This window comes from Carassius carassius, chromosome 11, assembly GCF_963082965.1.
Source record: "Carassius carassius chromosome 11, fCarCar2.1, whole genome shotgun sequence".
Taxonomy (NCBI): domain Eukaryota; kingdom Metazoa; phylum Chordata; class Actinopteri; order Cypriniformes; family Cyprinidae; genus Carassius; species Carassius carassius.
The window spans coordinates 11,354,718-11,370,907 of NC_081765.1; the positions used below are offsets into that span (position 1 = coordinate 11,354,718).

A 16,190-nucleotide genomic window follows, 5' to 3' on the forward strand; every position below is an offset into this window, starting at 1 on the left:
ATCCAGGGCTTAGGAGTCCAGTGCCTCTGGAGTTTCTAGGAGTTAACTCTTTGTGTGTATTGTAAAAGCCTCCTGAATAAGATTGAGATTTAAAAAGACTTAGCAGAGGATGGTTTCGATCCATCGCCCTCTGGGTTATGGGCCCAGCACGCTTCCGCTGCGCCACTCTGCTGTAATCAATCTTGATATGACCCGAAACCACAATCTCTGTCTGAGGAGTTTAGTGCCTCTGGAGTGTCTATGAGTTAATTCTTTGTGTGTATAGTAAAAGACTCCTGAATAAGATTGAGATTTATAAAGACTTAGCAGAGGATGGTTTCGATCCATCAAGCTCTGGGTTATGGGCCCAGCACGCTTCCGCTGTGCCACTCTGCTGTCATCAATCTTGACAGGACTTGAAACCACAATCTCTGCCTGAGGAGGGCAGTGCCTCTGGAGTGTCTATGCGGTAATTATTAGTGTGTATAGTAAAAGCCTCCTGAATAATATTGAGATATAAAACAGCTTAGTAGAGGATGGTTACGATCCATTGACCTCTGGGTTATGGGCACAGCACGGTCCCACTGCGCCACTCTGCTGTAATCACCCCAGATGGGACTCAAACCCACAATCCCTGTCTTAGTAGTCCAGTGCCTCTGGAATTTCTAGGAGTTAACTCTTTGTGTGTATTGTAAAAGCCTCCTGAATAAGATTGAGATTTAAAAAGACTTATCAGAAGATGGTTTCAATCCATCGACCTCTGGGTTATGGGCCCAGCACGCTTCCGCTGCGCCACTGTGCTGTAATCAATCTTGATACGATCCGAAACCACAATCGCTGTCTGAGGAGTCATCCATTATCCATCCAGTGCCTCTGGAGTTTCTAGGAGTTAACTTTATGTGTGTATTGTAAAAGCCTCCTGAATAAGATTGAGATTTAAAAAGACCTAGCAGAGGATGGTTTCGATCCATCGACCTCTGGGTTATGGGCCCAGCACGCTTCCGCTGCGCCACTCTGCTGTAATCAATCTTGACAGGACTTGAAACCACAATCTCTGTCTGAGGAGGCAGTGCCTCTCTCTGGAGTGTCTATGAGTTAATTATTAGTGTGTATAGTAAAAGCCTCCTGAACAAGATTGAGATTTAAAAAGACTTATCAGAGGATGGTTTCGATCCATTGACCTCTGGGTTATGGGCCCAGCACGCTTCCGCTGCGCCACTCTGCTGTAATCAATCTTGATACGATCCGAAACCACAATCTCTGTCTGAGGAGTTTAGTGCCTCTGGTGTGTCTATGAGTTAATTCTTTGTGTGTATAGTAAAAGATTCCTGAATAAGATTGAGATTTAAAAAGACTTAGCAGAGGATAGTTTCGATCCATCGACCTCTGGGTTATGGGCCCAGCACGCTTCCGCTGCGCCACTCTGCTGTCATCAATCTTGACAGGACTTGAATCCACAATCTTTGTCTGAGGAGGCCAGTGCCTCTGGAGTGTCTATGAGGTAATTATTAGTTTGTATAGTAAAAGCCTCCTGAATAATATTGAGATTTAAAACAACTCAGCAGAGGATGGTTACGATCCATTGACCTCTGGGTTATGGGCACAGCACGGTCCCACTGGGCCACTCTGCTGTAATCACCCCAGATGGGACTGAAGCCCACAATCCCTGGCTTAAGAGGCCAGTGCCTTATCCATTAGGCCACTGGGGTTTTAATGCATTTGCCCTTTTAAATCTCAATCTTAATCAGGAGTCCTTTACAATACACAGAAGGAGTCTTCTAGATGAATGACTATTATGAGAGGTGAAAGTGGCCTCAGCTTTTCATGACCAACCTGTGGTTGTTGCCCATTTTTAGGGATTCAAGAGTGTCTAGAAGGTAAAAGGTTTTAGCAGAGGAATGTTTCGATCTATCGACCTCTGGGTTATGGGCACAGCACGGTCCCACTGCGCCACTCTGCTGTAATCACCCCAGATGGGACTGAAGCCCACAATCCCTGGCTTAAGAGGCCAGTGCCTTATCCATTAGGCCACTGGGGCTTTAATGCATTTGCTAACTTGCCCTTTAAATCTCAATCCTAATCAGGAGTCCTTTACAATACACACAAAGAGTCTTCTAGATGAATGACTATTATGAGAGGTGAAAGTGGCCTCAGCTTTTCATGACCATCCTGTGGTTGTTGCCCATTTTTAGGGATTCAAGAGTGTCTAGAAGGTAAAAGGTCTTAGCAGAGGATGGTTTCGATCTATCGACCTCTGGGTTATGGGCCCAGCACGCTTCCGCTGCGCCACTCTGCTGTAATCACCCCAGATGGGACTCGAACCCACAATCCCTGGCTTAGGAGTCCAGTGCCTCTGGAGTTTCTAGGAGTTAACTTTTTGTGTGTATTGTAAAAGCCTCCTGAATAAGATTGAGATTTAAAAAGACTTAGCAGAGGATGGTTTCGATCCATCGACCTCTGGGTTATGGGCCCAGCACGCTTCCGCTGCGCCACTCTGCTGTAATCAATCTTGACAGGACTTGAAACCACAATCTCTGTCTGAGGAGGCAGTGCCTCTGGAGTGTCTATGAGTTAATTATTTATGTGTATAGTAAAAGCCTCCTGAACAAGATTGAGATTTAAAAAGACTTAGCAGAGGATGGTTTCAATCCATCGACCTCTGGGTTATGGGCCCAGCACGCTTCCGTTGCGCCACTCTGCTGTAATCAATCTTGATACGATCCGAAACCACAATCTATGTCTGAGGAGTCTAGTGCCTCTGGAGTGTCTATGAGTTAATTCTTTGTGTGTATAGTGAAAGACTCCTGAATAAGATTGAGATTTAAAAAGACTTAGCAGAGGATGGTTTCGATCCATCGACATTTGGGTTATGGGCCCAGCACGTTTCCTCTGTGCCACTCTGCTGTAATCAATCTTGACAGGACTTGAAACCACAATCTCTGTCTGAGGAGGCAGTGCCTCTCTCTGGAGTGTCTATGAGTTAATTATTTGTGTGTATAGTAAAAGCCTCCTGAACAAGATTGAGATTTAAAAAGACTTATCAGAGGATGGTTTCGATCCATTGACCTCTGGGTTATGGGCCCAGCACGCTTCCGCTGCGCCACTCTGCTGTAATCAATCTTGATACGATCCGAAACCACAATCTATGTCTGAGGAGTCTAGGGCCTCTGGAGTGTCTATGAGTTAATTCTTTGTGTGTATAGTAAAAGACTCCTGAATAAGATTGAGATTTAAAAATCTCAAGACACCCTGTTGAAACTGGCCTCAGCTTTTCATGACCAACCTGTGGTTGTTGCCCATTTTTAGGGATTAAAGAGTGTCTAGAAGGTAAAATGTCTTAGCAGAGGATGGTTTCGATCCATCGACCTCTGGGTTATGGGCCCAGCACGCTTCCACTGTGCCACTCTGCTGTAATCACCCCAGATGGGATTCGAACCCACAATCCCTGGCTTAGGAGGCCAGTGCCTTATCCACTAGGCCACTGGGGCTTTTATGCATTTGCTAACTTGCCCTTTTAAATCTCAATCTTAATCAGGAGTCCTTTCCAATACACACAAAGAGTCTTCTAGATGAATGACTATTATGAGAGGTGAAAGTGGCTTCAGCTTTTCATGACCATCCTGTGGTTGTTGCCCATTTTTAGGGATTCAAGAGTGTCTAGAAGGTAAAAGGTCTTAGCAGAGGATGGTTTCGATCCATCGACCTCTGGGTTATGGGCCCAGCACGCTTCCGCTGCGCCACTCTGCTGTAATCAATCTCAACAGGACTTGAAACCACAATCTCTGTCTGAGGAGGCCAGTGCCTCTGGAGTGTCTATGAGGTAATTATTAGTGTGTATAGTAAAAGCCTCCTGAATAATATTGAGATTTAAAACAACTCAGCAGAGGATGGTTACGATCCATTGACCTCTGGGTTATGATGGGCACAGCACGGTCCCACTGCGCCACTCTGCTGTAATCACCCCAGATGGGACTGAAGCCCACAATCCCTGGCTTAAGAGGCCAGTGCCTTATCCATTAGGCCACTGGGGCTTTAATGCATTTGCTAACTTGCCCTTTTAAATCTCAATCTTAATCAGGAGTCCTTTACAATACACATAAGGAGTCTTTTAGATGAATGACTATTATGAGAGGTGAAAGTGGCCTCAGCTTTTCATGACCAACCTGTGGTTGTTGCCCATTTTTAGGGATTCAAGAGTGTCTAGAAGGTAAAAGGTTTTAGCAGAGGAATGTTTCGATCCATCAAACCTCTGGGTTATGGGCACAGCACGGTCCCACTGCGCCACTCTGCTGTAATCACCCCAGATGGGACTGAAGCCCACAATCCCTGGCTTAAGAGGCCAGTGCCTTATCCATTAGGCCACTGGGGCTTTAATGCATTTGCTCACTTGCCCTTTTAAATCTCAATCCTAATAAGGAGTCCTTTACAATACACACAAAGAGTCTTCTAGATGAATGACTATTATGAGAGGTGAAAGTGGCCTCAGCTTTTCATGACCATCCTGTGGTTGTTGCCCATTTTTAGGGATTCAAGAGTGTCTAGAAGGTAAAAGGTCTTAGCAGAGGATGGTTTCAATCCATCGACCTCTGGGTTATGGGCCCAGCACGCTTCCGCTGCACCACTCTGCTGTAATCACCCTAGTTGGGACTCAAACCCACAATCCAGGGCTTAGGAGTCCAGTGCCTCTGGAGTTTCTAGGAGTTAACTCTTTGTGTGTATTGTAAAAGCCTCCTGAATAAGATTGAGATTTAAAAAGACTTAGCAGAGGATGGTTTCGATCCATCGACCTCTGGGTTATGGGCCCAGCAGGCTTCCGCTGCGCCACTCTGCTGTAATCAATCTTGATATGACCCGAAACCACAATCTCTGTCTGAGGAGTTTAGTGCCTCTGGAGTGTCTATGAGTTAATTCTTTGTGTGTATAGTAAAAGACTCCTGAATAAGATTGAGATTTATAAAGACTTAGCAGAGGATGGTTTCGATCCATCAAGCTCTGGGTTATGGGACCAGCACGCTTCCGCTGTGCCACTCTGCTGTCATCAATCTTGACAGGACTTGAAACCACAATCTCTGCCTGAGGAGGGCAGTGCCTCTGGAGTGTCTATGAGGTAATTATTAGTGTGTATAGTAAAAGCCTCCTGAATAATATTGAGATATAAAACAGCTTAGTAGAGGATGGTTATGATCCATTGACCTCTGGGTTATGGGCACAGCACGGTCCCACTGCGCCACTCTGCTGTAATCACCCCAGATGGGACTCAAACCCACAATCCCTGTCTTAGTAGTCCAGTGCCTCTGGAATTTCTAGGAGTTAACTCTTTGTGTGTATTGTAAAAGCCTCCTGAATAAGATTGAGATTTAAAAAGACTTATCAGAAGATGGTTTCAATCCATCGACCTCTGGGTTATGGGCCCAGCACGCTTCCGCTGCGCCACTGTGCTGTAATCAATCTTGATACAATCCGAAACCACAATCGCTGTCTGAGGAGTCATCCATTATCCATCCAGTGCCTCTGGAGTTTCTAGGAGTTAACTTTATGTGTGTATTGTAAAAGCCTCCTGAATAAGATTGAGATTTAAAAAGACTTAGCAGAGGATGGTTTCGATCCATCGACCTCTGGGTTATGGGCCCAGCACGCTTCCGCTGCGCCACTCTGCTGTAATCAATCTTGACAGGACTTGAAACCACAATCTCTGTCTGAGGAGGCAGTGCCTCTCTCTGGAGTGTCTATGAGTTAATTATTTGTGTGTATAGTAAAAGCCTCCTGAACAAGATTGAGATTTAAAAAGACTTAGCAGAGGATGGTTTCGATCCATCGACCTCTGGGTTATGGGCCCAGCACGCTTCCGCTGCGCCACTCTGCTGTAATCAATCTTGATACGATCCGAAACCACAATCTATGTCTGAGGAGTCTAGTGCCTCTGGAGTGTCTATGAGTTAATTCTTTGTGTGTATAGTGAAAGACTCCTGAATAAGATTGAGATTTAAAAAGACTTAGCAGAGGATGGTTTCGATCCATCGACCTTTGGGTTATGGGCCCAGCACGTTTCCTCTGTGCCACTCTGCTGTAATCAATCTTGACAGGACTTGAAACCACAATCTCTGTCTGAGGAGGCAGTGCCTCTCTCTGGAGTGTCTATGAGTTAATTATTTGTGTGTATAGTAAAAGCCTCCTGAACAAGATTGAGATTTAAAAAGACTTATCAGAGGATGGTTTCGATCCATTGACCTCTGGGTTATGGGCCCAGCACGCTTCCGCTGCGCCACTCTGCTGTAATCAATCTTGATACGATCCGAAACCACAATCTATGTCTGAGGAGTCTAGGGCCTCTGGAGTGTCTATGAGTTAATTCTTTGTGTGTATAGTAAAAGACTCCTGAATAAGATTGAGATTTAAAAATCTCAAGACACCCTGTTGAAACTGGCCTCAGCTTTTCATGACCAACCTGTGGTTGTTGCCCATTTTTAGGGATTCAAGAGTGTCTAGAAGGTAAAATGTCTTAGCAGAGGATGGTTTCGATCCATCGACCTCTGGGTTATGGGCCCAGCACGCTTCCACTGTGCCACTCTGCTGTAATCACCCCAGAAGGGACTCGAACCCACAATCCCTGGCTTAGGAGGCCAGTGCCTTATCCATTAGGCCACTGGGGCTTTTATGCATTTGCTAACTTGCCCTTTTAAATCTCAATCTTAATCAGGAGTCCTTTCCAATACACACAAAGAGTCTTCTAGATGAATGACTATTATGAGAGGTGAAAGTGGCTTCAGCTTTTCATGACCATCCTGTGGTTGTTGCCCATTTTTAGGGATTCAAGAGTGTCTAGAAGGTAAAAGGTCTTAGCAGAGGATGGTTTCGATCCATCGACCTCTGGGTTATGGGCCCAGCACGCTTCCGCTGCGCCACTCTGCTGTAATCAATCTCAACAGGACTTGAAACCACAATCTCTGTCTGAGGAGGCCAGTGCCTCTGGAGTGTCTATGAGGTAATTATTAGTGTGTATAGTAAAAGCCTCCTGAATAATATTGAGATTTAAAACAACTCAGCAGAGGATGGTTACGATCCATTGACCTCTGGGTTATGATGGGCACAGCACGGTCCCACTGCGCCACTCTGCTGTAATCACCCCAGATGGGACTGAAGCCCACAATCCCTGGCTTAAGAGGCCAGTGCCTTATCCATTAGGCCACTGGGGCTTTAATGCATTTGCTAACTTGCCCTTTTAAATCTCAATCTTAATCAGGAGTCCTTTACAATACACAGAAGGAGTCTTTTAGATGAATGACTATTATGAGAGGTGAAAGTGGCCTCAGCTTTTCATGACCAACCTGTGGTTGTTGCCCATTTTTAGGGATTCAAGAGTGTCTAGAAGGTAAAAGGTTTTAGCAGAGGAATGTTTCGATCCATCGACCTCTGGGTTATGGGCACAGCACGGTCCCACTGCGCCACTCTGCTGTAATCACCCCAGATGGGACTGAAGCCCACAATCCCTGGCTTAAGAGGCCAGTGCCTTATCCATTAGGCCACTGGGGCTTTAATGCATTTGCTCACTTGCCCTTTTAAATCTCAATCCTAATAAGGAGTCCTTTACAATACACACAAAGAGTCTTCTAGATGAATGACTATTATGAGAGGTGAAAGTGGCCTCAGCTTTTCATGACCATCCTGTGGTTGTTGCCCATTTTTAGGGATTCAAGAGTGTCTAGAAGGTAAAAGGTCTTAGCAGAGGATGGTTTCAATCCATCGACCTCTGGGTTATGGGCCCAGCACGCTTCCGCTGCACCACTCTGCTGTAATCACCCTAGTTGGGACTCAAACCCACAATCCAGGGCTTAGGAGTCCAGTGCCTCTGGAGTTTCTAGGAGTTAACTCTTTGTGTGTATTGTAAAAGCCTCCCGAATAAGATTGAGATTTAAAAAGACTTAGCAGAGGATGGTTTCGATCCATCGCCCTCTGGGTTATGGGCCCAGCAGGCTTCCGCTGCGCCACTCTGCTGTAATCAATCTTTATATGACCCGAAACCACAATCTCTGTCTGAGGAGTTTAGTGCCTCTGGAGTGTCTATGAGTTAATTCTTTGTGTGTATAGTAAAAGACTCCTGAATAAGATTGAGATTTATAAAGACTTAGCAGAGGATGGTTTCGATCCATCAAGCTCTGGGTTATGGGACCAGCACGCTTCCGCTGTGCCACTCTGCTGTCATCAATCTTGACAGGACTTGAAACCACAATCTCTGCCTGAGGAGGGCAGTGCCTCTGGAGTGTCTATGAGGTAATTATTAGTGTGTATAGTAAAAGCCTCCTGAATAATATTGAGATATAAAACAGCTTAGTAGAGGATGGTTACGATCCATTGACCTCTGGGTTATGGGCACAGCACGGTCCCACTGCGCCACTCTGCTGTAATCACCCCAGATGGGACTCAAACCCACAATCCCTGTCTTAGTAGTCCAGTGCCTCTGGAATTTCTAGGAGTTAACTCTTTGTGTGTATTGTAAAAGCCTCCTGAATAAGATTGAGATTTAAAAAGACTTATCAGAAGATGGTTTCAATCCATCGACCTCTGGGTTATGGGCCCAGCACGCTTCCGCTGCGCCACTGTGCTGTAATCAATCTTGATACGATCCGAAACCACAATCGCTGTCTGAGGAGTCATCCATTATCCATCCAGTGCCTCTGGAGTTTCTAGGAGTTAACTTTATGTGTGTATTGTAAAAGCCTCCTGAATAAGATTGAGATTTAAAAAGACTTAGCAGAGGATGGTTTCGATCCATCGACCTCTGGGTTATGGGCCCAGCACGCTTCCGCTGCGCCACTCTGCTGTAATCAATCTTGACAGGACTTGAAACCACAATCTCTGTCTGAGGAGGCAGTGCCTCTCTCTGGAGTGTCTATGAGTTAATTATTTGTGTGTATAGTAAAAGCCTCCTGAACAAGATTGAGATTTAAAAAGACTTATCAGAGGATGGTTTCGATCCATTGACCTCTGGGTTATGGGCCCAGCACGCTTCCGCTGCGCCACTCTGCTGTAATCAATCTTGATACGATCCGAAACCACAATCTCTGTCTGAGGAGTTTAGTGCCTCTGGTGTGTCTATGAGTTAATTCTTTGTGTGTATAGTAAAAGACTCCTGAATAAGATTGAGATTTAAAAAGACTTAGCAGAGGATAGTTTCGATCCATCGACCTCTGGGTTATGGGCCCAGCACGCTTCCGCTGCGCCACTCTGCTGTCATCAATCTTGACAGGACTTGAATCCACAATCTTTGTCTGAGGAGGCCAGTGCCTCTGGAGTGTCTATGAGGTAATTATTAGTGTGTATAGTAAAAGCCTCCTGAATAATATTGAGATTTAAAACAACTCAGCAGAGGATGGTTACGATCCATTGACCTCTGGGTTATGGGCACAGCACGGTCCCACTGGGCCACTCTGCTGTAATCACCCCAGATGGGACTGAAGCCCACAATCCCTGGCTTAAGAGGCCAGTGCCTTATCCATTAGGCCACTGGGGTTTTAATGCATTTGCTAACTTGCCCTTTTAAATCTCAATCTTAATCAGGAGTCCTTTACAATACACAGAAGGAGTCTTCTAGATGAATGACTATTATGAGAGGTGAAAGTGGCCTCAGCTTTTCATGACCAACCTGTGGTTGTTGCCCATTTTTAGGGATTCAAGAGTGTCTAGAAGGTAAAAGGTTTTAGCAGAGGAATGTTTCGATCTATCGACCTCTGGGTTATGGACACAGCACGGTCCCACTGCGCCACTCTGCTGTAATCACCCCAGATGGGACTGAAGCCCACAATCCCTGGCTTAAGAGGCCAGTGCCTTATCCATTAGGCCACTGGGGCTTTAATGCATTTGCTAACTTGCCCTTTTAAATCTCAATCCTAATCAGGAGTCCTTTACAATACACACAAAGAGTCTTCTAGATGAATGACTATTATGAGAGGTGAAAGTGGCCTCAGCTTTTCATGACCATCCTGTGGTTGTTGCCCATTTTTAGGGATTCAAGAGTGTCTAGAAGGTAAAAGGTCTTAGCAGAGGATGGTTTCGATCCATCGACCTCTGGGTTATGGGCCCAGCACGCTTCCGTTGCACCACTCTGCTGTAATCACCCTAGATGGGACTCAAACCCACAATCCAGGGCTTAGGAGTCCAGTGCCTCTGGAGTTTCTAGGAGTTAACTCTTTGTGTGTATTGTAAAAGCCTCCTGAATAAGATTGAGATTTAAAAAGACTTAGCAGAGGATGGTTTCGATCCATCGCCCTCTGGGTTATGGGCCCAGCACGCTTCCGCTGCGCCACTCTGCTGTAATCACCCCAGATGGGACTCGAACCCACAATCCCTGGCTTAGGAGTCCAGTGCCTCTGGAGTTTCTAGGAGTTAACTTTTTGTGTGTATTGTAAAAGCCTCCTGAATAAGATTGAGATTTAAAAAGACTTAGCAGAGGATGGTTTCGATCCATCGACCTCTGGGTTATGGGCCCAGCACGCTTCCGCTGCGCCACTCTGCTGTAATCAATCTTGACAGGACTTGAAACCACAATCTCTGTCTGAGGAGGCAGTGCCTCTGGAGTGTCTATGAGTTAGTTATTTATGTGTATAGTAAAAGCCTCCTGAACAAGATTGAGATTTAAAAAGACTTAGCAGAGGATGGTTTCGATCCATCGACCTCTGGGTTATGGGCCCAGCACGCTTCCGCTGCGCCACTCTGCTGTAATCAATCCTGATACGATCCGAAACCACAATCTATGTCTGAGGAGTCTAGTGCCTCTGGATTGTCTATGAGTTAATTCTTTGTGTGTATAGTAAAAGACTCCTGAATAAGATTGAGATTTAAAAAGACTTAGCAGAGGATGGTTTCGATCCATCGACCTTTGGGTTATGGGCCCAGCACGTTTCCTCTGTGCCACTCTGCTGTAATCAATCTTGACAGGACTTGAAATCACAATCTCTGTCTGAGGAGGCAGTGCCTCTGGAGTGTCTATGAGTTAATTATTTGTGTGTATAGTAAAAGCCTCCTGAACAAGATTGAGATTTAAAAAGACTTAACAGACGATGGTTTCGATCCATCGACCTCTGGGTTATGGGCCCAGCACGCTTCCGCTGTGCCACTCTGCTGTAATCAATCTTGATCCGATCCGAAACCACAATCTATGTCTGAGGAGTCTAGTGCCTCTGGAGTGTCTATGAGTTAATTCTTTGTGTGTATAGTAAAAGACTCCTGAATAAGATTGAGATTTAAAAAGACTTAGCAGAGGATGATTTCGATCCATCGACCTTTGGGTGATGGGCCCAGCACGTTTCCTCTGTGCCACTCTGCTGTCATCAATCTTGACAGGACTTGAAACCACAATCTCTGTCTGAGGAGGCCAGTTCCTCTGGAGTGTCTATGAGGTAATTATTAGTGTGTATAGTAAAAGCCTCCTGAATAATATTGATATTTAAAACATCTTAGTAGAGGATCGTTATGATCCATTGACCTCTGGGTTATGGGCACAGCACGGTCCGGTCCCACTGCGCCACTCTGCTGTAATCACCCCAGATGGGACTCAAACCCACAATCCCTGGCTTAGGAGGCCAGTGGCTTATCCATTAGGCCACTGGGGCATTAACGCAGTTACTAACTTGACTTTTTAAATCTCAATCTTAATCAGGAGTCCTTTACAATACACAGAAGGAGTCTTCTAGATGAATGACTATTATAGGAGGTGAAAGTGGCCTCAGCTTTTCATGACCAACCTGTGGTTGTTGCCCATTTTTAGGGATTCAAGAGTGTCTAGAAGGTAAAAGGTCTTAGCAGAGGAATGTTTCGATCCATCGACCTCTGGGTCATGGGCCCAGCACGCTTCCATTGCGCCACTCTGCTGTAATCACCCCAGATGGGACTCAAACCCACAATCCCTGGCTTATGAGGCCAGTGCCTTATCCATTAGGCCACTGGGGCTTTAATGCATTTGCTAACTTGCCCTTTTAAATCTCAATCTTAATCAGGAGTCCTTTCCAATACACACAAAGAGTCTTCTAGATGAATGACTATTATGAGAGGTGAAAGTGGCCTCAGCTTTTCATGACCAACCTGTGGTTGTTGCCCATTTTTAGGGATTCAAGAGTGTCTAGAAGGTAAAAGGTCTTAGCAGAGGATGGTTTCGATCTATCGACCTCTGGGTTATGGGCCCAGCACGCTTCCGCTGCGCCACTCTGCTGTAATCAATCTCAACAGGACTTGAAACCACAATCTCTGTCTGAGGAGGCCAGTGCCTCTGGAGTGTCTATGAGGTAATTATTAGTGTGTATAGTAAAAGCCTCCTGAATAATATTGAGATTTAAAACAACTCAGCAGAGGATGGTTACGATGCATTGACCTCTGGGTTATGGGCACAGCACGGTCCCACTGCGCCACTCTGCTGTAATCACCCAAGATGGGACTGAAGCCAACAATCCCTGACTTAAGAGGCCAGTGCCTTATCCATTAGGCCACTGGGGCTTTAAGGCATTTGCTAACTTGCCCTTTTAAATCTCAATCCTAATCAGGAGTCCTTTACAATACACACAAAGAGTCTTCTAGATGAATGACTATTATGAGAGGTGAAAGTGGCCTTAGCTTTTCATGACCATCCTGTGGTTGTTGCCCATTTTTAGGGATTCAAGAGTGTCTAGAAGGTAAAAGGTCTTAGCAGAGGATGGTTTCGATCCATCGACCTCTGGGTTATGGGCCCAGCACGCTTCCGCTGCACCACTCTGCTGTAATCACCCTAAATGGGACTCGAACCCACAATCCAGGGCTTAGGAGTCCAGTGCCTCTGGAGTTTCTAGGATTTAACTATTTGTGTGTATTGTAAAAGCCTCCTGAATAAGATTGAGATTTAAAAAGACTTAGCAGAGGATCGTTTCAATCCATCGACCTCTGGGTTATGGGCCCAGCACGCTTCCGCTGCGCCACTCTGCTGTAATCAATCTTGACAGGACTTGAAACCACAATCTCTGTCTGAGGAGGCAGTGCCTCTGGAGTGTCTATGAGTTAATTATTTGTGTGTATAGTAAAAGCCTCCTGAACAAGATTGAGATTTAAAAAGACTTATCAGAGGATGGTTTCGATCCATCGACCTCTGGGTTATGGGCCCAGCACGCTTCGGCTGCGCCACTCTGCTGTAATCAATCTTGATAAGATCCGAAACCACAATCTATGTCTGAGGAGTCTAGTGCCTCTGGAGTGTCTATGAGTTAATTCTTTTTGTGTATAGTAAAAGACTCCTGAATAAAATTGAGATTTAAAAAGACTTAGCAGAGGATGGTTTCGATCCATCGACCTCTGGGTTATGGGCCCAGCACGCTTCCGCTGTGCCACTCTGCTGTAATCAATCTTTACAGGACTTGAAACCACAATCTCTGTCTGAGGAGGCCAGTGCCTCTGGAGTGTCTATGAGGTAATTATTAGTGTGTATAGTAAAAGCCTCCTGAATAATATTGAGATTTAAAACAACTCAGCAGAGGATGGTTACGATGCATTGACCTCTGGGTTATGGGCACAGCACGGTCCCACTGCGCCACTCTGCTGTAATCACCCCAGATGGGACTCAAGCCCACAATCCCTGGCTTAAGAAGCCAGTGCCTCTGGAGTTTCTAGGAGTTAGCTTTTTGTGTGTATTGTAAAAGCCTCCTGAATAAGATTGAGATTTAAAAAGACTTAGCAGAGGATGGTTTCGAGCAATCGACCTCTGGGTTATGGGCCCAGCACGCTTCTGCTGCACCACTCTGCTGTAATCAATCTTGACAGGACTTGAAACCACAATCTCTGTCTGAGGAGGCAGTGCCTCTGGAGTGTCTATGAGTTAATTATTTGTGTGTATATTAAAAGCCTCCTAAACAAGATTGAGATTTAAAAAGACTTATAAGAGGATGTTTTCGATCCATTGACCTCTGGGTTATGGGCCCAGCACGCTTCCGCTGCGCCACTCTGCTGTAATCAATCTTGATACGATCCGAAACCACAATCTCTGTCTGAGGAGTCTAGTGCCACTCGAGTGTCTATGAGTTAATTCTTTGTGTGTATAGTAAAAGACTCCTGAATAAGATTGAGATTTAAAAAGACTTAGCAGAGGATGGTTTCAATCCATCGACCTCTGGGTTATGGGCCCAGCACGCTTCCGCTGCGCAACTCTGCTGTCATCAACCTTGACAGGACTTGAAACCACAATCTCTGTCTGAGGAGGCCAATGCCTCTGGAGTGTCTATGAGGTAATTATTAGTGTGTATAGTAAAAGCCTCCTGAATAATATTGAGATTTAAAACAACTTAGTAGAGGATGGTTACAATCCATTGACCTCTGGGTTATGGGCACAGCACAGTCCCACTGCGCCACTCTGCTGTAATCACCCCAGATGGGACTCAAACCCACAATCCCTGGCTTAGGAGGCCAGTGCCTTATCCATTAGGCCACTGGGGCATTAATGCAGTTACTAACTTGCCTTTTTAAATCTTAATCTTAATCAGGAGTCCTTTACAATACACAAAAGGAGTCTTCTAGATGAATGACTATTATGAGAGGTGAAAGTGGCCTCAGCTTTTCATGACCAACCTGTGGTTGTTGCCCATTTTTAGGGATTCAAGAGTGTCTAGAAGGTAAAATGTCTTAGCAGAGGATGGTTTCGATCCATCGACCTCTGGGTTATGGGCCCAGCACGCTTCCACTGTGCCACTCTGCTGTAATCACCCCAGATGGGACTCGAACCCACAATCCCTGGCTTAGGAGGCCAGTGCCTTATCCATTAGGCCACTGGGGCTTTTAAGCATTTGCTAACTTGCCCTTTTAAATCTCAATCTTAATCAGGAGTCCTTTCCAATACACACAAAGAGTCTTCTAGATGAATGACTATTATGAGAGGTGAAAGTGGCTTCAGCTTTTCATGACCATCCTGTGGTTGTTGCCCATTTTTAGGGATTCAAGAGTGTCTAGAAGGTAAAAGGTTTTAGCAGAGGATGGTTTCGATCCATCGACCTCTGGGTTATGGGCCCAGCACGCTTCCGCTGCGCCACTCTGCTGTAATCAATCTCAACAGGACTTGAAACCACAATCTCTGTCTGAGGAGGCCAGTGCCTCTGGAGTGTCTATGAGGTAATTATTAGTGTGTATAGTAAAAGCCTCCTGAATAATATTGAGATTTAAAACAACTCAGCAGAGGATGGTTACATTCCATTGACCTCTGGGTTATGGGCACAGCACGGTCCCACTGCGCCACCCTGCTGTAATCACCCCTGATGGGACTCAAACCCACAATCCCTGGCTTAGGAGGCCAGTGCCTCTGGAGTTTATAGGAGTTAACTCTTTGTGTGTATTGTAAAAGCCTCCTGAGTAAGATTGAGATTTAAAAAGACTTAGCAGAGGATGGTTTCGCTCCATCGACCTCTGGGTTATGGGCCCAGCATGCTTCCGCTGCGCCACTCTGCTGTAATCAATCTTGATAGGATTCGAAACCACAATCTCTGTCTGAGGAGTCCAGTGCCTCTGGAGTGTCTAGGAGTTAATTCTTTGTGTCTATAGTAAAAGCCTCCTGAATAAGATTGAGATTTAAAAAGACTTAACAGAGGATGGTTTCGATCCATCGACCTCTGGGTTATGGGCCCAGCCCGCTTCCGCTGTGCGACTCTGCTGTAATCAATCTTGATACGATTCGAAACCACAATCTCTGTCTGAGGAGTCCAGTGCCTCTGGAGTGTCTAGGAGTTAATTCTTTGTGTGTATAGTAAAAGCCTCCTGAATATGATTGAGATTTAAAAAGACTTAGCAGAGGATGGTTTCTTTCCATCGACCTATGGGTTATGGGCCCAGCCCGCTTCCGCTGCGCCACTCTGCTGTAATCAATCTTGATACGATTCGAAACCACAATCTCTGTCTGAGGAGTCCAGTGCCTCAGGAGTGTCTAGAAGTTAACTCTTTGTGTGTATTGTAAAGGCCTCCTGAATAAGATTGAGATTTAAAAGGGCAAGTTAGCAACTGCATTAAAGCCCCAGTGGCCTAATGGATAAGGCACTGGCCTCCTAAGCCAGAGATTGTGGTTTCGAGTCACATCAAGGGTGAGTACAGCAGAGTGGCGCAGCGGAAGCGTGCTGGGCCCATAACCCAGAGGTCGATGGATCGAAACCATCCTCTGCTAAGCCCTTTTAATTTCATGGCATGACATGTACATGCCAGTCATTTAGGTGTCGAGAAGACCA

The 16,190-nt window shown here is 45.6% G+C and overlaps 4 non-coding genes across 4 annotated transcripts; all 4 read right to left on the reverse strand.

Moving 5' to 3' along the window:
- Positions 1–3,394: 3,394 nt before the first annotated feature.
- On the reverse strand, positions 3,395–3,467 carry trnar-ccu (transfer RNA arginine (anticodon CCU)). The gene has a single exon. It is a non-coding gene; the product is annotated as a tRNA-Arg (tRNA).
- A 3,089-nt stretch (positions 3,468–6,556) lies between these two features.
- trnar-ccu (transfer RNA arginine (anticodon CCU)) lies at positions 6,557–6,629 on the reverse strand. The gene has a single exon. It is a non-coding gene; the product is annotated as a tRNA-Arg (tRNA).
- A 7,719-nt stretch (positions 6,630–14,348) lies between these two features.
- Positions 14,349–14,421, reverse strand: trnar-ccu (transfer RNA arginine (anticodon CCU)). Its single transcript has one exon. It is a non-coding gene; the product is annotated as a tRNA-Arg (tRNA).
- Positions 14,422–14,685: 264 nt separating this feature from the next.
- trnar-ccu (transfer RNA arginine (anticodon CCU)) lies at positions 14,686–14,758 on the reverse strand. Its single transcript has one exon. It is a non-coding gene; the product is annotated as a tRNA-Arg (tRNA).
- Positions 14,759–16,190: the final 1,432 nt, after the last annotated feature.